Source organism: Tamandua tetradactyla, chromosome 1, assembly GCF_023851605.1.
Source record: "Tamandua tetradactyla isolate mTamTet1 chromosome 1, mTamTet1.pri, whole genome shotgun sequence".
NCBI classification, from domain to species: domain Eukaryota; kingdom Metazoa; phylum Chordata; class Mammalia; order Pilosa; family Myrmecophagidae; genus Tamandua; species Tamandua tetradactyla.
The window spans coordinates 82,348,503-82,372,233 of NC_135327.1; the positions used below are offsets into that span (position 1 = coordinate 82,348,503).

General features: G+C 37.2%; 1 protein-coding gene across 3 annotated transcripts in view; it reads right to left on the bottom strand.

Annotated features, from left to right (window-relative positions):
* The window catches only part of RALA (RAS like proto-oncogene A), a 108,295-nt gene that overhangs the window by 31,820 nt on the left and 52,744 nt on the right, over window positions 1-23,731 (bottom strand). The window contains exon 2 of one of the 3 annotated variants that reach the window (XM_077119480.1): window positions 18,636-18,721. The exons of 1 other annotated variant lie outside the window; for it this stretch is intronic. The gene's annotated coding sequence lies outside the window, so the exon portion shown is untranslated. Of the gene's footprint in view, window positions 1-11,986; window positions 12,004-18,635; window positions 18,722-23,731 lie in introns of those variants that run through there. One more of the 3 variants, XM_077119483.1, reaches the window with a different exon arrangement.

The window sequence follows — 23,731 nt, forward strand, 5'->3', positions numbered from 1 at the left end:
ACTTGAGGACAACACTATCAAACATTTATTGAGCACTCACTAAGTGGTAAGCAAGCATTGTCCCAAGTACCTTATAAATACTAACTTATTTGAGCAATGGATTTCATATCCTATGAGATATGTACTATTCTAACTTCAGTTCACAGACAAGGAATCTATGGATGTTAACTTGCTCAAGGTGACATGATGGCTGAGTCTAGACACAAACTGAAGCAGCCTGGCTTCTTAACCAATATGCTATTTGGGATATATTTTGGAGGAACAGTTGACAGGACTTGCTGATTGAATGGAAGGGGTAACTAACTCCTAAGATTTTACCCTAAATATCTGAATGTGTGGTGGTGGTACCAAACCCAAGACAGAGAAAAACTAAGGAAGGAACAAATTTGGGAAAGAAATCCCAAATCCCTCTTGTGTATTAGACATCCATTTGTCGTTGATTAGGAAGCTGGGTATTCTAGTCTGGAGTTCAGGGGTGAACGCAGACGTGGAAGACAAAAATATGAATGTGAGTTTATAGAATTCACTTAGGAAAAAGATGATGTTGGATAAAAGAAGGCAGTAGAGAACTAAGTTCTGAGATAACTCAACAGTATGGTTCAGGAAGAGTGGCCACTTAGGAGGAAACCCAGAGACTGTTCCTCACAGAAACTGGTTAATTGTGTCAAATCCTGCCGAGAGACTGAGATGAGATAACACAAGAACAGAGAACTGACTACTGGACTTGACAAGATGGAAGTCTCTGGTGACCTTGGGAAGAGCCATTCATCAATGAGGTGGGAGCCAAAGCCTGCATGGGGTAGGTTGAGGTAACAACAGAAGGTATACAAACTCTGAACTTGAATGGAGAAATATGACCATGGAAGGAAGGCATTGTTGGGGATACAGATTTTTGTTCGTTTGCTTTTTAAATATTATTAAGGGACATGTTCAAGGTAATGATCCAAAGAGGATCCAAAGAGAAATTAATGATGCAGAAGAAAGGGTGATTCTAGGAGGAAAACCCTTGAGAGGACAAGAAGAATTAAGACCCAGAGCACAGCAGGAGTATCTCTTCCTTCACAATTGAAGGTGAGGTAAAACAAAGCACAGGGGTACAGTCTGGTACAATCTGCAGATGAATTTGGTTATTTCTTCATGGTACCCAGTTTTTATCAATGAAATATGAACACACAGCCAATTTAGTAGAAGAACTGAAATTCAAAACCAAACTTGTTTAGATTAATAGAACAGAATGTAAAGAAATAGATCCAAATGCATAAGTGTAATTTAGTGTGCAATAAAGGTGGCATTTCAAACCAGTAGGGAAGAGGATGGAGGATAATTCAATAAATTATGCTAGGACAACTGATGAACCATCTGGAAAAAAATACAATAGGATCCATTCTTCTCTCACCAATATAAGTTCTAAATGGAACAAAGATTTAAATGGGATAAAATAAAATCACAAAAGCACAAAATGGGGGGAAAACATGAGAAAATTGTTTTATAATCACAGATTGGGAAGGCTTAATAAAAGTATTACATAGACTCGAGTCATAAAATAAAAGTCTGATAAATTTTAATACTGAAAGATTTCTACATGGCAAAAATTCTATACGCAAAGTAAAAAAGATAAAACTGGGGAAAAACTTGCAACTCACTTCACAGATAAGGGTTAATTTCCCTACTTAAAAAGAATTACTAAAAATAAGAAAGATCGACAATTGTTGAAAAATGGAATCACAGAAAAGGTAACATAAGCAACCCTAAATATACTCATCTTCACTGGTAAGAGAAATACAAATAAAATTGTATTAGGACACCATTGTTTCACCCTCAGATTGACAACAACATGTTGGCAAACATCAACAAACTGTCACCAACTGGGCCTCCTCAGCCTGTTTTTTGTAAAGCCTGTGAGAAAAAAAAGCTTTTTTATGTTTTTGAAGGATGGTAACCAAACCGAACCGAACCGAAACAAACCAAACCAAGAAGAATATGCAACAGAGAATGTATGTGGCCCACAAAGCCTAAAATACTACCTGGGCCTTTACATAAAACATGTGTTGATCCTAGCCATAGAGAAACAGGCACTTTCATATATTGCTGGTGGAAGTGTACATCAGTTCTATCACAATGGAGGGCATTTTGGCAAAATTGCAAATGCATATACATCTGATTCAGCAATCTACTTCTAGGAATTTATCCTAAAGATAAATTTCAGCATTGTTCCTAATATGTAACCATATACAAATGAAAAAGTTCTTCATGTATTGATATGGAAGGAGTGCAAACATTTTAAAGTGAAAGAAACAAGATACCATTGTGTCTTGTATGCCATGAACTGTGTAGAAAGATAAGAAAAAAAAAGATCATTTAGGAATTGGTTTGTTTAAATATCTGGAAGGATGTAAAAAAAAAAGTGGTAACAGGTGGATTACCTGTATAGATGAAAACTAAGGCACTGGTGGATAGATGTGGCAGAGCGACTTTTTGCTGTATATAATTTTATACATTTTAATTTTTTCTTATCATGTGAACATATACAAATTGCTTAAAAATTCAAATTAGTTATAAAATAAATAAATAATACAAGCTTGTTTTTTTCTTGCATTCATTTGACAAAGGCATAATTAACCATTTCCTAGACATTTTGTACAAACTAGGAACTGGAGGACTGAACCTGAAATTTAATTAAAATATGACATCCATGTGTGCACACATTTGTGTTTTCCCCCTTTAAATAATCAAGGATACAAACTGCTTGGTTTACGTGACTCTTCAATTATTTTCTACCTTTTCCTGTTCAACTTTTCAAAGTGATATACCAGAACAATATTACAGAAAATATCTGGTTAATGGGTGAGCTTCAATTTTGCAACCTCATTGTTTTTCTCTGCTTCATCCATACACCCACACCATGCTCACAATATTCACTGTCATTATGAGTTATCTGATTTATTTCCTTCCTCCCTCCCTCCATCAACAAATACACTGAAGGCTATCTTTTTCTAAGGCACTGTTCTAGGGGCTGGGGATATGGACTTGAATGCTACAGGCCTAGTCTCTGCCTTCACATTTTGAGTTAACATGAACCAAGAACATTAGTTTCCTATTGCTGCTGTAACAAATGACCATAAACTTAGTGGTTTAAGACAACAAATTTGCTCCCACTGCCATCTAGCCCTCCTCTTCCCCCTTCTCCGCCGGTGCGCCCGCTGCCATCTAGCCCTCCTCTTCCTCTTTCTCTGCCGGCGCTCCCGCCGCCATCTAGCCCTCCTCTTCCTCTTTCTCCGCCGGCGCTCCCGCTGCCATCTACCCCTCCTCTTCCTCTTTCTCCGCCGGCGTTCCCGCTGCCATCTAGCCCTCCTCTTCCTCTTTCTCCGCCGGTGGTGCTCCCGCCGCCATCTTGCCCTTCTCTTTCCCCTTCTGCTCCGGCGGCGCTCCATCTGCCATCTTATCCTTCCCTTTCTCCTCCTACTCCAGCGGCTCTCCAACCACCACCGTGCCCTCTTCCGCCTTCACCGGCTCCTCCGCCACTGTCCTCGACAGCCTTGCCATCCTCACCTTTCCTCCTCCAGAACAGCTACTAGGGGAGTAGAAACGATACAGAACAGCTCCCGGAGCCAAGACAGAGATAAAAAAGACAGAGTACCCCATCCTGGAACGGCTGACTGGCTGGGGGAAACCGCTCCGGTGAGATCGCTGAGGGGCGCAGGCTTCCCCGGGCGGGGCGGCAAGTGGCCGGAGTCCCTCCCCTCCTCCTTCCTGGGCCAGCTGGCAGAATTGGATCGGATATTCCCAGGCCATGGAGAACGGTGACCGGGGGGGTCCCTTCCAAACACGTGACTCCCCGATCTGGCTGGGAACGGTGCACTCTCCCGGGCCGCGGCGACTGGCGCCCTCCCGCCACGCTTGGCGCCCCGGGCCAACTAGGAAATTCAGATGGGCGCTCTCCCGGGTTGCGGCGGCCGGCAACCCTCCCCGCGTTCGGACCCCCGGGCCGGCTGGCACCCTTCCAAGCCGCTTCGGCTGGCGAACCTCCCACACGGCGAGAGTTTTTCAGAGTTAAAGGACCCACAGCACGTTTTACTGGTGGGACCCGCAGACAAACGTGTGCCACGAGCGCCACCTACTGGGCAGGATAAGAAAAAGAGAACCCAGAGATTTCACAGAAAAATCTTTCAACCTGTTGGGTCCAACACCCAGGGAAATGTGACTAAATGCCCAGACGCCAGCAGAAGATAACGGATCACGCTCAGAAAATTGAAAATATGGCCCAGTCAAAGGAACAAACCAATAGTGCAAATGAGATACAGGAGCTGAGACAACTAATGCTGAATATACAAACAGAAATGGAAAACCTCTTCAAAAACGAAATCGATAAATTGAGGGAGGACATGAAGAAGACATGGGCTGAACAAAAAGAAGAAATAGAAAAACTTAAAAAACAAATCACAGAACTTTTGGAAGTGAAGGATAAAGTAGAAAAGATGGAAAAAACAATGGATACCTACAATGATAGATTTAAAGAGACAGAAGATAGAATTAGTGATTTGGAGGATGGAACATCTGAATTCCAAAAAGAAACAGCAACTATCGGGAAAAGAATGGAAAAATTTGAACAGGGTATCAGGGAACTCAAGAACAATATGAACCACACAAATATACGTGTTGTGGGTGTCCCAGAAGGAGAAGAGAAGGGAAAAAGAGGAGAAAAACTAATGGAAGAAATTATCACTGAAAATTTCCCAACTCTTATGAAAGACCTAAAATTACAGATCCAAGAAGTGCAGCGCACCCCAAAGAGATTGGACCCAAATAGGCGTTCTCCAAGACACTTACTAGTTAGAATGTCAGAGGTCAAAGAGAAAGAGAGGATCTTGAAAGCAGCAAGAGAAAAACAATCCATCACATACAAGGGAAACCCAATAAGACTTTGTGTAGATTTCTCAGCAGAAACCATGGAAGCTAGAAGACATTGGGATGATATATTTAAATTACTAAAAGAGAAAAACTGCCAACCAAGACTCCTATATCCAGCAAAATTGTCCTTCAAAAATGAGGGAGAAATTAAAACATTCTCAGACAAAAAGTCACTGAGAGAATTTGTGTCCAAGAGACCAGCTCTGCAAGAAATACTAAAGGGAGCACTAGAGTCAGATTTGAAAAGACAGAAGAGAGAGGTATGGAGAAGAGTGCAGAAAGAAGGAAAGTCAGATATGATATATATAATACAAAAGGCAAAATGGTAGAGGAAAATATCATCCAAACAGTAATAACACTAAATGTTAATGGACTGAATTCCCCAATCAAAAGACATAGGCTGGCAGAATGGATTAAAAAACAGGATCCTTCTATATGCTGTCTACAGGAAACACATCTTAGACCCAAAGATAAACATAGGTTGAAAGTGAAAGGTTGGGAAAAGATATTTCATGCAAATAACAACCAGAAAAGAGCAGGAGTGGCTATACTAATATCCAACAAATTAGACTTCAAATGTAAAACAGTTAAAAGAGACAAAGAAGGACACTATATACTAATAAAAGGAACAATTAAACAAGAAGACATAACAATCATAAATATTTACGCACCGAACCAGAATGCCCCAAAATACGTGAGGAATACACTGCAAACACTGAAAAGGGAAATAGACACATATACCATAATAGTTGTAGACTTCAATTCACCACTCTCATCAATGGACAGAACATCTAGACAGAGGATCAATAAAGAAATAGAGAATCTGAATATTACTATAAATGAGCTAGACTTAACAGACATTTATAGGACATTACATCCCACAACAGCAGGATACACCTTTTTCTCAAGTGCTCATGGATCATTCTCAAAGATAGACCATATGCTGGGCCACAAAGGAAGACTTAACAAATTTAAAAAGATTGAAATCATACACAACACTTTCTCGGATCATAAAGGAATGAAGTTGGAAATCAATAATAGATGGAGTGCCAGAAAATTCACAAATACGTGGAGGCTCAACAACACACTCTTAAACAACAAGTGGGTCAAAGAAGAAATTGCAAGAGAAATTAGTAAATACCTCGAGGCGAATGAAAATGAAAACACAACATATCAAAACCTATGGGATGCAGCAAAGGCAGTGCTAAGAGGGAAATTTATTGCCCTAAATGCCTATATCAGAAAAGAAGAAAAGGCAAAAATGCAGGAATTAACTGTTCAATTGGAAGAACTGGAGAAAGAACAGCAAACTAATCCCAAAGCAAGCAAAAGGAAAGAAATAACAAAGATTAGAGCAGAAATAAATGAAATTGAAAACATGAAAACAATAGAGAAAATCAATAAGACCAGAAGTTGGTTCTATGAGAAAATCAATAAGATTGATGGGCCCTTAGCAAGATTGACAAAAAGAAGAGAGAGGATGCAAGTAAATAAGATCAGAAATGGAAGAGGAGACATAACTACTGACCTCACAGAAATAAAGGAGGTAATAACAGGTTACTATGAACAACTTTACGCTAATAAATACAACAATTTAGATGAAATGGACGGGTTCCTGGAAAGACATGAACAACCAACTTTGACTAAAGAAGAAATAGATGACCTCAACAAACCAATCACAAGTAAAGAAATTGAATTAGTCATCCAAAAGCTTCCTAAAAAGAAAAGTCCAGGACCAGACGGCTTCACATGTGAATTCTATCAAACATTCCAGAAAGAATTAGTACCAACTCTCCTCAAACTCTTCAAAAAAAAATCGAAGTGGAGGGAAAACTACCTAATTCATTCTATGAAGCCAACATCACCCTCATACCAAAACCAGGCAAAGATAGTACAAAAAAAGAAAACTACAGACCAATCTCTCTAATGAATATAGATGCAAAAATCCTCAATAAAATTCTAGCAAATCGTATCCAAGAACACATCAAAAGAATTATACATCATGACCAAGTAGGATTCATCCCAGGTATGCAAGGATGGTTCAACATAAGAAAATCAATTAATGTAATATACCATATCAACAAATCAAAGCAGAAAAATCACATGATCATCTCAATTGATGCAGAGAAGGCATTTGACAAGATTCAACATCCTTTCCTGTTGAAAACACTTCAAAAGATAGGAATACAAGGGAAATTCCTTAAAATGATAGAGGGAATATATGAAAAACCCACACCTAATATCATCCTCAATGGGGAAAAATTGAAAACTTTCCCCCTAAGATCAGGAACAAGACAAGGATGTCCACTATCACCACTATTATTCAACATTGTGTTGGAGGTTTTAGCCAGAGCAATTAGACAAGAAAAAGAAATACAAGGCACCAAAATTGGAAAGGAAGAAGTAAAACTATCACTGTTTGCAGACGATATGATACTATACGTCGAAAACCCGGAAAAATCCACAACAAAACTACTAGAGCTAATAAATGAGTACAGCAAAGTAGCAGGTTACAAGATCAACATTCAAAAATCTGTAGCATTTCTATACACTAGTAATGAACAAGCTGAGGGGGAAATCAAGAAACGAATCCCATTTACAATTGCAACTAAAAGAATAAAATACCTAGGAATAAATTTAACTAAAGAGACAAAAAACCTATATAAAGAAAACTACAAAAAACTGTTAAAAGAAATCACAGAAGACCTAAATAGATGGAAGGGCATACCGTGTTCATGGACTGGAAGACTAAATATAGTTAAGATGTCAATCCTACCTAAATTGATTTACAGATTCAATGCAATACCAATCAAAATCCCAACAACTTATTTTTTAGAAATAGAAAAACCAATAAGCAAATTTATCTGGAAGGGCAGGGTGCCCCGAATTGCTAAAAACATCTTGAAGAAAAAAAACGAAGCTGGAGGTCTCGCGCTGCCTGACTTTAAGGCATATTATGAAGCCACAGTGGTCAAAACAGCATGGTATTGGCATAAAGATAGATATATCGACCAATGGAATCAAATAGAGTGCTCAGATATAGACCCTCTCATCTATGGACATTTGATCTTTGATAAGGCAGTCAAGCCAATTCACCTGGGACAGAGCAGTCTCTTCAATAAATGGTGCCTAGAGAACTGGATATCCATATGCAAAAGAAGGAAAGAAGACCCATATCTCACACCCTATACATAAGTTAACTCAAAATGGATCAAAGATCTAAACATTAGGTCTAAGACCATAAAACAGTTAGAGGAAAATGTTGGGAGATATCTTATGAAACTTACAATTGGAGGCGGTTTTATGGACCTTAAACCTAAAGCAAGAGCACTGAAGAAGGAAATAAATAAATGGGAGCTCCTCAAAATTAAACACTTTTGTGCATCAAAGAACTTCATCAAGAAAGTAGAAAGACAGCCTACACAATGGGAGACAATATTTGGAAATGACATATCAGATAAAGGTCTAGTATCCAGAATTTATAAAGAGATTGTCCAACTCAACAACAAAAAGACAGCCAACCCAATTACAAAATGGGGAAAAGACTTGAACAGACACCTACCAGAAGAGGAAATACAAATGGCCAAAAGGCACATGAAGAGATGCTCAATGTCCCTGGCCATTAGAGAAATGCAAATCAAAACCACAATGAGATATCATCTCACACCAACCAGAATGGCCATTATCAACAAAACAGAAAATGACAAGTGCTGGAGAGGATGCGGAGAAAGAGACACACTTATCCACTGTGGGAATGTCAAATGGTGCAACCACTGTGGAAGGCAGTTTGGCAGTTCCTCAAAAAGCTGAATATAGAATTGCCATACGACCCAGCAATACCATTGCTGGGTATCTACTCAAAGGACTTAAAGGCAAAGACACAAACGGACATTTGCACACCAATGTTTATAGCAGCGTTATTTACAATTGCAAAGAGATGGAAACAGCCAAAATGTCCATCAACAGAAGAGTGGCTAAACAAACTGTGGTATATACATACGATGGAATATTATGCAGCTTTAAGACAGGATAAGCTTATGAAGCATGTAATAACATGGATGTACCTAGAGAACATTATGCTGAGTGAGTCTAGCCAAAAACTAAAGGACAAATACTGTATGGTCCCACTGATGTGAACCGACATTCGAGAATAAACTTGGAATATGTCATTGGTAACAGAGTCCAGCAGGAGTTAGAAACAGGGTAAGATAATGGGTAATTGGAGCTGAAGGGATACAGACTGTGCAACAGGACTAGATACAAAAACTCAAAAATGGACAGCACAATAATACCTAATTGTAAAGTAATCACGTTAAAACACTGAATGAAGCTGCATCTGAGCTATAGGTTTTTTTTTTTTACTATTATTATTACTTTTATTTTTGTCGCTATATTAACATTCTGTATCTTTTTCTGTTGTGTTGCTAGTTCTTCTAAACCGATGCAAATGTACTAAGAAACGATGATCATGCATCTATGTGATGATGTTAAGAATTGCTGATTGCATATGTAGAATGGTATGATTTCTAAATGTTGGGTTAATTTCTTTTTTTCTGTTAATTAATAAAAAAAGACAACAAATTTATTTTCTTATAGTTCTGGAGGATAGCAGTCCAAAATGAGACTAAAGGGGCTAAAATCAAGGTGCCAGCAAGGCTGGTTCCTTCTGTAGGCTCCAGAGGAGAATCTGTTCTTTGCCTCTTCATTTCTAGAGACTGCAGCTCATTTCTTGGTTAACAAGCTCTGCTTCTTGATCATATCGTGTCTCCTCTATTATAGTCAAAGTTTCCTCTGCCTCTGCCTCATAAAGACTCTTATGATTGCACTGGGAGCTGGATAATCCAGGATAATTGATTCATCTCAAAATCATTAACTTAATCATATCTACAAAATCCCTTTTGCCAAATAAGGTAACATTTCCAGGTTCCAGGTATTAGGATGTGGACACTCTTTGGGGCCGTTCTTTAGCCTACAGGAAGTGAGTTAAAGTGCTATGGACCATAAAGTAACTTCCCCTCCAACAAAACCTCTCAATTTTTATATTTCCAGAGTTCACTGTTACCTTCTTTAGACTTTTGTAAGAAAGATGATTATTATTTAAACTTTAATCTAACAAAACTCTTGGCTGTTAAAGGCTCTTAGAAATTTCTTGTTAAGAGAGATATTAAATGAAGCATTTCACTTCCCCTTCCATTTAAATTGTGCATAAGGTTTACGATCACTAAAATTTAGTTCTTACTAAATCATTACAAATCATTACAAATCTTAAAATGGAAAGTATTTCATAAAATCAACTCACACACGACATTCCCTTATATGCATTAAGAATATCTGTTCAATAAAAAACAAACAGGAATTTAGTACAAAATGAACAATTTTAGAAGAATTGAATATACCCAACCCAAAAAATGAGATACACAATTAATATTTGAAAGGGATTTAAAACAATTTAGGTTTAGATTTATTACCAGGTCAAGACATCACAGGTGTACTCTCTCAACTTTTTTTTTAATAGAATTTTATTTAGTATGATGTTCACATAATTAACATACGCATTTAATACGCATACAATTCAAGGAGCTTGAACAAATAAATAGCCAGGTAACCATCAGTTGTGCAAAGATTCTTCCACCCCTACCCAGATGCCCTTCATTTCTAATCTGCTGAGAATTTATATCATGACTGAACTTTGCATATGTTTTTCTGCATTTATTGAGATGAGATGGTTTTTCCCTTGTCATGTGTTAATATGGTGAATTATACTGATTACTTTTCTAATGTGCAACTGAGCAATTTTGCATTCCTGTGATGAACACAACTTGGCCATAGTGGATTATCCTTTTTTATATATTTGATTTGCTATACTGTTAAGGATTTTTCAGTCTCGTGTTCATAAGAATATTGTTCTAATTTTATTTTTCTGGCAATTTTAATTTGGGTATTGGGGCAATTCTGGTTTCAGATAAATTAGTTGGGAATATTCCTTTATCATACATTTCCTGAAAGAGTTTGAGTTTAGATTAGTATCATTTTTTCCTTAAAGTATGGTTGAATTCACCAGCAAAGTTATCCAGGCCTGGAATTTTTTTTCTAGGATGTTTTGTAATTATGCATTCATTTTTAGATTAAACATTCCCTGAATACAAACACTAAGAGCCATCCAGAATGAATATCCCAGAATGCTACCCAAGCACCAAGTGCACAAACTATGCCTTAATTTTGATAAGCAAGAAGACTTAAAATATTCATGGAGGCCAAGACTACCCACCATTATGGAAAATACCATGACATGTCTGTGTCCTAAACTTATTGTTTGTGAACGTAAGTTTGATAATATGTGTGAATACTGAAAAGGTTTTCTCTTTAACGTGTCTGGTGCCCAAAAAATTGGTCTCATAATCTGGAAAGACTGGGTTTACAAGCTGAAGACAGAATAAAAGTGAGTCCACAATTAAGTAGCATTTTTAGCAAGTGGGTAATGGGTCCATAAACTTGCACTTCCCTGAGGGACTGCTGAACAAACCGCCTAGGGAATATTTTAACATCTATTTTCTCTATTTCCCAGAACTGAGGAACTCCTATGGTCTCCTTTTTCCCCTGCCTCCTGGGGAAAGAAACTGTGCCTGGGGTATTTTAATCAGGTAAGTTTTTCAGTTCCTCCGGTTCATGATGTCAGACAGCAAGCTTCCCCTCACAGAAGTTCACGGCTCTTTATTAGCCTGCCTCCACTACTGTTGGGTGAACCTCTTAGGATGTATACGGTACAGATTCACAGCCTGGCAAGCGGGCGGTGACGAGGTCCTGGCCACCATCACTCAGGACACATGCAACTGTGGCTGGGTTTGTCCAGCACGGGGACAGCAAGGTGGGAACGTCTCTCAAACCCTGCAGGGTTTGCCAGATCTTTACTGCCTCAGACTTTCGAAGCTGTGTCAGGAGCTGAATTTCAAAGTAGCAGGTTTGGGAATTTAAGTACTGCAGGTTCTACCCCATCTCACAAGTATGCCTGTGTCAGGCTGGACGGTAAGGGGCCCAACTTTCTCCTTTATCTTGGCTCCCTGGCATGCACAGCACTGACCTCTTTGCAGCTGCCTTTCTTCTTTTCTTTTTCCTCTGTTACATGGTGAAGTAACTTCTTCAGTTCAGGAAACTGCAGCAAGAAGAAGCAATCTGGAAATATGTCATCCACCACTACCTCATCTATTGGCTGAAACCTTCTCTCTTTATCAGCCTTTCTGAGATAGTGGAGAACCAGAAATAAGGGGTCCATTAGTATGGCAAAGTGGAGATGTCCTTCTCACTGAATTGACTGATCTATAAACCGAGGGGTGTTTTTCTTTGAAAACTTTTATTTGAAATAGCTGCCGCACACACATACTGAACAAGTAAATGGCTCCTTTCCTTGAACGTGGGTTAACCAATTTTATAAACGTAAGGCTACTTTTGATATACTTTGGAGTATCTTTCAAATATTCTGGGAGCAGGAAGACGTCTGGTGGGCATGCTCCAGGTCTGTGTGCTCTTCGCCTGCCGCCATGCCATGCACTGCTCCCGGGGTCCTGGGTGAGTGTTCCCGGGGCTTGGGAGTTGCCAGTGGCGGGAGAAGGGCCTACTGCGGGTACCGAGGGGGTGGCGTTATGGGCTTGCAAGTTTCCACTTTTGGAGCCAGCCAGCCACCAGCGCACAACTGGACCTCTTGCCTCTCTGTTTTGAAGAACAGATATCATTAATATGATTTATATGTTCTAGAGCATAGAGAAAGCTTCCTAATTATTTTTAGAGAGTTAGCCTAAAGAAGATAGAATAACGGAAAAATAGATTGACTGACCTGTCACATGAATATGGTGCAAGAATTTTAAACAAAGTGTTAACAGACAGAATCCAGCACTACATTAAAAGAATAAACCAAAGTAAGCACACAAGGATTCAACTATATATGCAAGGATGGCTTCATATTTTAGGAAGTTAATATAATCCTGATATTAATAGAAGAGAAAAATTGTATGATTATCTCTATAGGTTCTGGAATGATATTTGATAAAAATAAAAATCCATTCCTTATAAAAATTCTTAATAATGTAGAAATAGATTGATGTTCACTTAATACACAAATACCTTAATACCAAGAACCATAAAAACATGTATAATGAAAAAATAAAAGCATTTCCATTAAAGTTAGGAATTAGAGTGTTTTCTATAATCTCTCTTACTCAGCAAATGGGGGAAGACAAATATTTCCTCCTTTCTCCCCAGTCCCCCAAGGGGACTTTGCTTACTGCCCAAGTTACTCTGGGGATATAGTGGGGCATCACACTAACCTGGACAAGCCAATAAAATCTCATGCCTCATTTTAACCATTTTTAAGTGCACAATTCAGTGGCATTAATTACATTCATAACGTGCTATGAAGAGCATAAACTTTCATTACCCTACACAGAAACTTGTACCCATTAAGCAATAACTCCCATTCCCCTTAACCAAAGCTCCTGGTAACCTCTAATCTACTTTCTGCCTCTGTGAAATTATTTATTCTAGATATTTCATTTGAGTGAAATTACAGAATATTTGTCCTTTTATTTTTGTCTTACTTCACTAAACATAATGATTTCAAGGTCTATCTATATTGTAGCTGGTTGGCTTATCTTTTGGTTTGCTAAAGTTGATGAAATCCAATATATCAGAAATGGGTTGGGCTTTTACAACGATTCATTAACTTATAAGTTTACATTCTAAGGCCATGAAAAATGTTTAAATTAAGGCATCAAAAGACAATACCTGGATGATGAAGAATGGCTACTGCTGAACCTGGACTCCTTTGTCAGATGGCAAGCCACATGATGACATCTATTGGGTTTTGTCGCTTCTGGCTTCAGTGGCTTCCTCTTTCTCAGCTTCTCTGTTTCTCTCTGGTTTCTGTGTGTATCCTTTATCCTCTTATAAAAGAGTCCAGTGAGAGGATTAAGACCCACCTTGAACTGAGGTGGGTCATCTCAACTGAAATAACCTAATCAAAGGTCCCACCCACAACAGGTCTACACTCACAGGAATGGATTAAAAGTATATTATTTTTTCTGTAGTACATAACAGCTTCAAACTATCACAGCTTACATACAACAAAATTCTCCTTTTCTGTGTACAGTTAATCTGTTTTTCATGGAAGAACAATATTTTATTAAACATATATACCACATTTTGTTTATCCATACATCTCTCAATGGACAAAATCTTTTTCTACCTTTTGACTAATATAAATAACGCTGCTATGAAACATTAGTGTACAAAGACCTACCTATTTGAGTACTATTTTCAATTTTTTTTGGCCATCTACAGAGCAGTGGAATTGCTGTGTCATATGGTAATTCTATGTTTAATTTTTGGAGGAACCATCAAACTCTCTTCCAAAGTGGCTGCACCATTTTACATTCCTATCAACACACGAAGGTTCTAATTTTTCCACATCCCCATTAACACTTGCTTCTTTCCAATTTTTCTTTAATAACCATCATAGTGGGTATGAAGTAGTATCTCATTGTGGTTTGGGTTTTGATTTATACTTCCCTGATAACCAGTGGATATTGATCATCTTTTCAACATTACTTTCATTTGTATATTTTTGTAGAAATGCCAAGTCAAGTCCTTTGTTACACTCTTTCATTTACCCTGATATATTCCATTAAATAGAAATATGACTATTTGTTTATTCACTCACATTTATTTGGGTTTTCAGTTTTTAATTTTATGAATAAAACGGAAATAAACATCCATGTACAGGTCTTTGTGTGCATATATTTTCATTCTCTTAGGTAAATACCAAGGAATGGGACTGTATGGCAAGTGTGTGTTTAAATGTTTTTCAAAGTGGCAGGGTATTTCTGCATTTCTACTAACAATGTATGAAATTTTCAATTGTGCCACATCCTGGTACTGTCACAGACTTTTAATAGATGTGTAGTAGTATTTCATTATGGTTTGAATTTGCATTTCCCTTATGACTAGTCACACTGAACTTCTTTTCATGTGGTTATCTGCCATCCATATGTCTTTGGTGTTCAAATCTTTTGCCTAGTTTTCTCTTTAACTGGGTTGTCTTTTTAGTGAGTTGAAAAAATTTCTTTACATATTCTGTAATCAAATCCTTTACCAGATACAGATACATGTTCTGAAAATATTTTCTCCCAATGTATGGCTTGTCTTTTCATTTTCTTAACATGTTCTTTTGAAGAGTAAAAGTTTATAATTTTGATAAAGTCCAAGTTATCATATTTTTTGTTTCAAACTTTTAGCATCCCAATAAATCTATGATAAATTTTAAGTGACACACAAGCAACTGTATTTTGAATATTTTTAAGTAAAACCTCATTACTTAATCATAGTTAATAAAAAGAGAAGATGGAAAGAAGTCCAGGTAAAATATAACATGAGTAGTAACTGACACTCTAAACCTTTACAAATTCTTTCTCCATTTTAAAGTATGTAATCAAAGAACCACACAAACAACATTCAAAGTCAGAAAATCCCTAAGGCATTGCTTTACTTTTTTGTGTATCTCCCTACACATACGTATTTCTATATCTATACATATACACAAGTGAACCCGGGTCTCCTGCATAGCAGGCAAAAATTCTACCATTGAACTACTTGTGCACCCAGTGCTTTACTTTTGAAATGTTAACAATTTAATATTTTCCAATCACCCAACCCCCACCAAACAAGAACACAAAATTATAACAAGGACTGAATGAAGGAAAGTAATGTTCTGTTGTAAGATTATACTAACTGAAAATTGCTTAAAGATGGCTTAACATTTTGCCTAGGCTGCAAAATAAAATTTATTTGCATGACTTGCCAAACATGTTGTCAGACATCAAAGTATAGACTTTTAAAACCAGGAAGGCTCAAATTACTTTATCTGTAACCACACCTTAACGGTCCAGTTTAAAAATGAACAGAGAACTTGGTTAACCGAATAAGACTTAGATTAAACCACACATTAGAAGAAATACGGACAAAAAGCTTAACACTCATTAGCATAGAAATATTTTAAAAGAAGAATCTAAGAAAAAACAAATAATAAACAAAAAAAAAGAAGAATCTAAATATAGTCTCTAGTTTATATGAAGCATCTGTTAAACCACACTTTCTAATGCACACTTCATTGGTATGTCAGTTCTACATATAGTAGCTACCAAGATCTTTAGTGTGCTTTTGTTTTTCCTTTCTATATATTTTCCTATGTCTATTTACTGAGTCAACATTTATTTACTGAGAGTTGGGTACTAGGCTAGGTATTGGGAAAAGGTGTGTGGGGGGGGTGGATACAAAGATGAGCACATCAGGACCCTAGACTTGAAGGTCTTAGAATCAGGTGCACAAAGGTGGTGATGGGGAGTGGTATATTTAAGCTCTAATACACAATTGTGCCTCCTGCACCCCTTCTCACTTAAATCACACTCACTTTTCTATATTGCTTTGTGGACTTCATAACCGGAATTTTTAAAGGCTATGAAATATTTAATACTGATTAGAGAAATTTACTTACTAAATTCCCTAATGTAAGACATTTGAGCTGTTCCCAATTCATAAATATTATAATGATTAATGATTTATTTCTACATTTTAAATGCTTTCCATAAGACAGATTCTCAGAAATGGAAATGAATGAATGAATTTTTTAGGGCTTAGTATACATATCATTCAACTGCTTTACAAAGTGAAAACTACATAGCATTTGCAATTGTGTACACCATAACTACTAACAACTGATGATATTCTTTTTAAAAATTTGCTAACTATATATTGGAAAAACGATCTCATTACTATTTCTAATTACATCTTAAAGAGGGAGAACATTTTTTCCATGTGTTTATTTTGTGCCTTGTTAGTTTATGTCCTTTATTCTCCTGGCAATTATATATTTCTGATTACATTTTAAATAATTTTTCATGTCAGAATTGGCTAGGCTTTCTTTTCTCTTGCTCTCTCAGTCCATTTTAGCAGGTTTCCTCTGTTGTTGGATAGATCTGCTTTCCACAACAGATCAAGAGGCACAACAGACCATGTTCATGTGGTATTTTGATGGACATGCTTCATTTGAGAGTTCATGGACAGGTTTAGGTTAACAAGTTGGATCCTTACCCCAGTATCAAAACAAGGAGATTTTACTCTAGGTCACTGTGGTAGGTAGATTCAGTTGTCAACTTGGCCAGGTGAAGGTGCCTAGATCTACTGCTGTGGACATGAGCTAATGGCCTGTGAACCTCATGTGTTGCTGATTACATCTGCAGTCTAGGAGGCGTGCCTGCTGCAATGAATGATGTTTGATACTAGTGCTTAAATGAGAGAGCTCAACGTAGCACAGCCAAAGCAGCTCAGCATACCTCATCTCAGCACTCGCAGCTCAGCCCAGGTCTTTGGAGATGCAGAAAGAAATCACCCTGGGGAAAGTTGTTGGAACCCAGAGGCTTGGAGAGAAGGCCAGCAGAGATCACCCTGTGCCTTCCCACTAAGAAAGAACCTCAGTTGAAAGTTAGCTGCCTTTCCTCCGAAGAACTAATGAAATAAATTTCCTTTTATTAAAAGCCAATCCATCTCTGGAGTGTTGCATTCTGGCAGATAGCAAACTAGAACAGCACTAATACCTTTCTTAGAACTAGTTCTATCCAAGCTGGTTCAAAGTATTTTTTTTTTTGGAAAATAGATTTGCAAAATTAACATGAGATGTTGTTATTGCAATCTTTGTATGGGTTGGGTATTGGAGTAGGATACTTAGTAGGCTCTTGGATATATTTTTTAAATTAATAATCTGTCCTGTGATCTCTTCTGCTCTCTGTTCCTACTAATTTGAGTTTGAAGTCTCTTCAGGACTCTGTGGGAAAGAACAGATTTCACTTGTAATCTTCCCTAATGGGCTGGGTTTTCCTCAACCCTGGTTCATCCATCAAAGCCATATGTTTTCTGTCTTCTAGAATCTGGGAAGTCTCTGCTTTGCTGATGGTCACTCCATCTGTTCCTTTTCTCAGTTATGGATTTACAGATTTCTGCTTGTACATTTTTTCCCTGTCAATTCACAGGATGTTGGGGATACAGAGGAGTTAGATACTTGAGCTAAAATTTTGATGTGATTTGATTTGGAACAAAAAAATATATTAAATTTAGAAACTACAAAAAATTTCAATTAAGAATATCTAATTAAAATTAGAGTAGATACTAAGGAAAATTATTTAGTACCAGTTTTAAGAATAAATCATTTCTTAATATAGGTGATCAAAGAATCATGATATTAAAAAAAAATTTAAGATTAGCCATATCTCCTATTAAAAAGTAGTGGGAATGAGGTACAGGTGGAGAAAAGAGAAGGGACAGCCAGTAGTCTTTGTTGCTATAATAACACCAATATCATTGAGATGACTTTAAAAACATAAAGCTTTCTTCACAGTATGGGAACTGGTTGGCTAAAACTCAAAATTTGTAAGGGTGGGTCATGGCCCTGAAAATTAAGCACTGGAGTTATTTTTTTAGAAAACAGGAATTTAAAAGAAAAAGACTACCACCTCAAAGAAAGATTCTCTCAGTGCCAAATGACCTTCACTTGATCTCATTTACATACCACCTGCTGAGTTTGTAGTTAGTGGAATTGTGGTTGAATATTTAATTCCTCAAGAATAACAGCAAGCAATTTCTTTTAATTATTTATTTTTTATTGATATATATATTAAATATTCACATACCATGTAATCATCCAAAGTGTATAATCAATGGTTCATAATATCATCATATAGCTGTGCATTCATCATCACAATCAACTTTTTCTTTTCTGTGAAAAATAACAGATATACAAAAAATAAACTTAAAAGCACATCGCAACAATTAGTTGTAGAACAGATTTCAGAGTTTCATATGGGTTACAATTCCACAATTTTAGGTTTTTACTTCTAGCTGTTCCAAGACACTGGAAACTAAAAGAAATATCAATATAATGATTCAGCACTCATACTCATCTGTTAAACCTACCTTCTCTGTAAAACTCCACCATCATCTTTGATCTCTTTCTCACTCTTTAGGGGTATCTGGGCTATGCCCATTCTAACTTTTTCATGTTGGAAAGGGAACAGCAAGCAGTTTAAAATAAAAAATGAAATATAAACTGGTAACCTTTGAAATTCTGACTTGCTATATACATTGGATGCACCACACATACATTTGGTCAAGATGAACCTGTTGGTACAGACTGTAAGACGCTTACAGTATAAGTAAGGCATGACAAATAAACAGTAAAAAGTACTTTTCTAATTAAAAAATCCCTTGACAGTGAATATAGCAAGTATAGTTTCTGAAATGATGTTTAAAGACAAGTTTAAATTAAGTTCTCCAATGCAAATTTGTCTACCACAGGCTCATTTGCAAGGGGTATACAGAAAGTAGTTAAGCACTGCTAAACCTAAAATTAGCATCGATCACCCTTTTACACATACATATGCACAAGTGACTTGTCCAGGGTTTCGGCTCCTCCTTCCCTCAACATTCTCTGTTGATTATAAAAGTATTGTACTCATTATATATAACTTGGAAAGTAAAATGAAGAGGGGGAAATAACCTGTGTAGTTCTTTCACATACTATTAATATTTTTTAATTTTTGTCTTTTTTTCATAACTATCACATAAGCATTTAACAAATCACAAGAATCAAGAAGCTGGGAGATGATATTCTCATAAGCAGTGGCAATAACCAATTCAGTAGGCCAAGCCCTCGAGCTTGTGTTTCACCTCCATGAAACTTATCTCTGCAAAGGAGAAGCTAAACCTACTTAAGGTATGCCTAAGAGTCACCCCCAGAGAACCTCTTTTGTTGCTCAGATGTGGCCTTTCTCTAAGTCCACTTGGAAGATGAACTCATTGCTCTTCCTCCTACGTGGGACTCCAGGGATTTAAATCTCCCTGTCAATGTGGGACAGAAATCCCGGGATAAGCCAGGACTTGGCATCAAGGGATTGAGAAAGCCTTCTTGATGAAAAGGGGGAAGAGAGAAATGAGACTAAATGAAATTTCAGTGGCTGAGAGATTTCAGAGTTGAGAGATTATCCTGGAGGTTATTCTTACATATTATATAGCTATCCCTTTTTAGTTTATGGTGTATTGGAGTGGCTAAAGGGAAGTACCTGAAACTGTTGAGCTGTGTTTCAGTAGCCTTAGTTTTTAATACAACTGTATAATGATATAGCTTTTACAATGTGACTGTATGATTGTGAAAACCTTGTGTATGATGTTCCTTCTATCTAGGGTATGGACAGAGGAGTAAAAAATATGGATTAAAAATAAACAAATAATGGGGGACAAAGGTTAAAATAAATTGGGTAGATGGAAATACTAGTGGTCAATGAGAGGCAAATGGTATGGTATACATGAGTTTTTCTTTTAATTTTTTTTTCTGGAGTAATACTGAATCTACTTCTTTGAACTAGTCACTTACTAAGTTCGTTATACCTGTTGTTGAAAGTTTTGATAACGTTAGGCAAGAGGTGGGCAAAAATACACCTAGACTTCATATGGGGATGAGGAGAATGGAGAGGCAGTTGAAAGAGAAGGGTTGAAACAGGTATACCACAGTGCAAATCACTGTCATGTCTGAATGGAGATCAAATATAACTTTACCTTTTCATGAGAAAGGTGGTGAACTTCATCCCAGATTAATCAATGAATTATGGTAATAGTAGAACAGACAGGAAAACATTAACTTAAGACAAGTCCTGCATTTAGCAATTATCTATGCGGCAGGGAAGGGTCAATCCTTCTTCAGTCATTTCCAACATGTCTAACAGCAAGACTACGGACTGAATGCATGTCCTATCAGTGTAGGTCACAAGGAGAGTATATAAGAATGCCCTCTCTTTTCTGGGTCTTATTAGTTATAGACATGGCTCATCAGGAATGTCCAGGTGTCATAGGGTGGGCAGTAGGCCCACACACAAATAAATCAAATTATATCACTAAAAGTCAACTATATACTTAAAAGTCACAAGTTTAAAATTACAACTAGTGGTTAGAAGCAAAGTTCCATCATCTCATTATAATGCAAGGCTTATAGGCTTTAACTAATACAAAAGACAATCTAATGACCATAGAGATAGTATTTGTCTGGGGGATCAGGACCCCAACCAAACTGGGATTTTCCTGAAGACCAATACAACATCTTTCAGCACTAGTATTTCTTTCCACTTCTCATGTGATATGATACTTTTTTTTCTCTTTCTCTTTTGATTCTAGCTTATTTTGCCCCACCAAATGTCCCACAGGTTTGTTCACAATGTTTCATGCCTCACAACTTTGTTCCCTTTTGTAGCAGCCCAATATTCAATCATATGTATAAACCATCACTTGCCAATATGTTTGTCAGTGCATCCTTCAGCCACGTGCATTCATTAGGCATTATGTATAATGTTCAAAGTCCAGTCTAACACTCAATTTTAGATAATTTCACTGTTTCCAAGAGAAAGATAACCAATAAACACACCCTCACCAAATAAGAAATATAAACCTCCCCTTAACTCTTGTCCCTCCCCCCATTATTTATCCCTGGTATTGCTGTGGTAGTAGTGACGTTTTCCTGTTAAACATACACCATAGCATGCAATAGTAGTGTTTCTCTATACCCTGAACTTAAACATTCTTTGTACAAGAATCATATCTTTGAAGTAGTTCATGCAAGAACTTATTTATATTTGTAGTGTTAATCCATGGGATCCATAGGTCTATACAACCCCTTTCAATCATATTTACCTTCAATATGGTAATATTACTTACAGACCCAGTAGTGAACCACCTTCACTTCTATCTATTCCCTTACATTTGAGTCCAACCTCATTAGCTAACCGTTCACCCATCTCTAGCTTCTATCTCTAAGTCCCCTATATACAGTATTATAAGCCTCTGATTTTACCTTTACCATGGTCATAAAGTGTAGTCAGACAGTACCTATCCTTTCATGTCTCAGCCTTATGTCCTCAAGGCTCAACCATCTTGTCATGTGCTTCAGGATGTCATTTTGACTTATTGCTGCACAACAGTACATCGTATGTATATACCACATTTTGTTAATCCACTCGTCTGTTGATGGGCACTTGGGTTGTTTCCATCTTTTGGCGATTGTGAATAATTCTGCAATGAACACTGGTGTGTGTCTGTTTGGTTAACTGCTTTCAGCTCTTCTGGGTATATACTGAGTAGTGCTATTGTTGGGCATAGGGTAACTTGATATTTAGTTTCCTAAGGAGCTGCCAAACTGTCTTTCATAGCAGCTGCACAATTATATATTCCCACCAGCAGTGGATAAGTGTCCCAATTTCTCCACATTTTCTCCAATATTTGTAGTTTCCTATTTGTTTAATAGCAGTCATTCTTACAGGTGTGAGGTAATATCTCATTGTAGTCTTGATCTGTGTTCCCCTTATAGCTAATGAAAATGAGCATCTCTTCATGTGCTTTTGAGCCATCTGTATTTGTTATTCAGAAAAATGCCTATTCATATCTTTAGCCCATTTTATAATAGGGTTGTTTGTCTTTTGTTGTTGAGTTATATGGTTTATTTATGTATACAGGATATCAAACCTTGTCCAGTGCATGATTTCCAAATATTTTCTCCTATTGAGTTGGCTGCCTCTTCACCTTTATGACAAAGTCTTTTGAGGTGCAAAAGCATTTGATTTTGAGGAGTTTCCATTTATCTATTTTTAATTTTGTTCCTGTGCTTTGGGTGTAAAGTTTAAGAAGCTATCTCCTATTAGTAGGTCTTGAAGATGTTAAGCCTTATGGTGCTAGTTCCTATTATTTAGGTGTTTGGTCCACTTTGAGTTAATTTTTGTATACGGTGTGAGATAAGGGTCCTCCTTCATTCTTTTGGCTACTCATATCCAGTTCTCCCATGCTCATTTATTAAAAAGGCTATTTTCTCCCAGTCCAGTGCATATGGGGACATTGTCAAAAATCAGTTGACCATAGATCTGGTGGTCTATTTCTATACTCTGAATTCGATTCCACTGGTCAACACTTCTATCTTTGTGCCACTACCATGCTGTTTTGACCACTGTGGCTTTATAATAAATTTTAAAATCAGGAAGTGTTCATCCTCCTACTTCATTCTTCTTTTTTAGGATGGTTTTTAACCACTCGGAGTTTCCTTCCCTTTCAGATGAATTTGGTAACTAGCTTTTCCAAATCTTCAAAGTAGGCTGTTGGTATTTTGATTAGTACTGCATTGAATCTGTAGATCAATTTGGATAGAACTGACATCTTAACTATATTTAGCCTACCTATCCATGAGCAGGGAATGTCTTTCCACCTATTCAGAACTTCTTTGATTTCTTTTAGCAATGTTGTGTAGTTTTCTGTGTACAAGTCCGTTATGTCCCTTGATAAGTTCATTCCTAGGTACTTGATTCTTTCAGTTGCTATTTTGAATGGAATTTTTTCCTTAACTGACTCCTCAGGTCATTGCTTGTGCACAGAAATATTACTGATTTTTGCACATTGATTTTCTATCCTGCCACCTCGCAGAATTCATTTATTAGCTCAAGTAACTCTGTTGTAGATTTCTCAGGATTCTCGAAGTATAGTATTATGTCATCTGCAAATAATGAAAGGTTTACTTCTTCCTTTCCAATCTGGATACCTTTTATTTCTTTGTCCTGCCTGATTGCTCTAGCTAGAACTTCTAGTACAATGTTGAATAATAGTGGTGACAGAGCACATCCTTGTCTCACTCCCAATCTCAGGGGGAATGCTTTCAGTCTCTGGCCATTGCTGGCTACCCATTTTTCAATATATGCCCAAT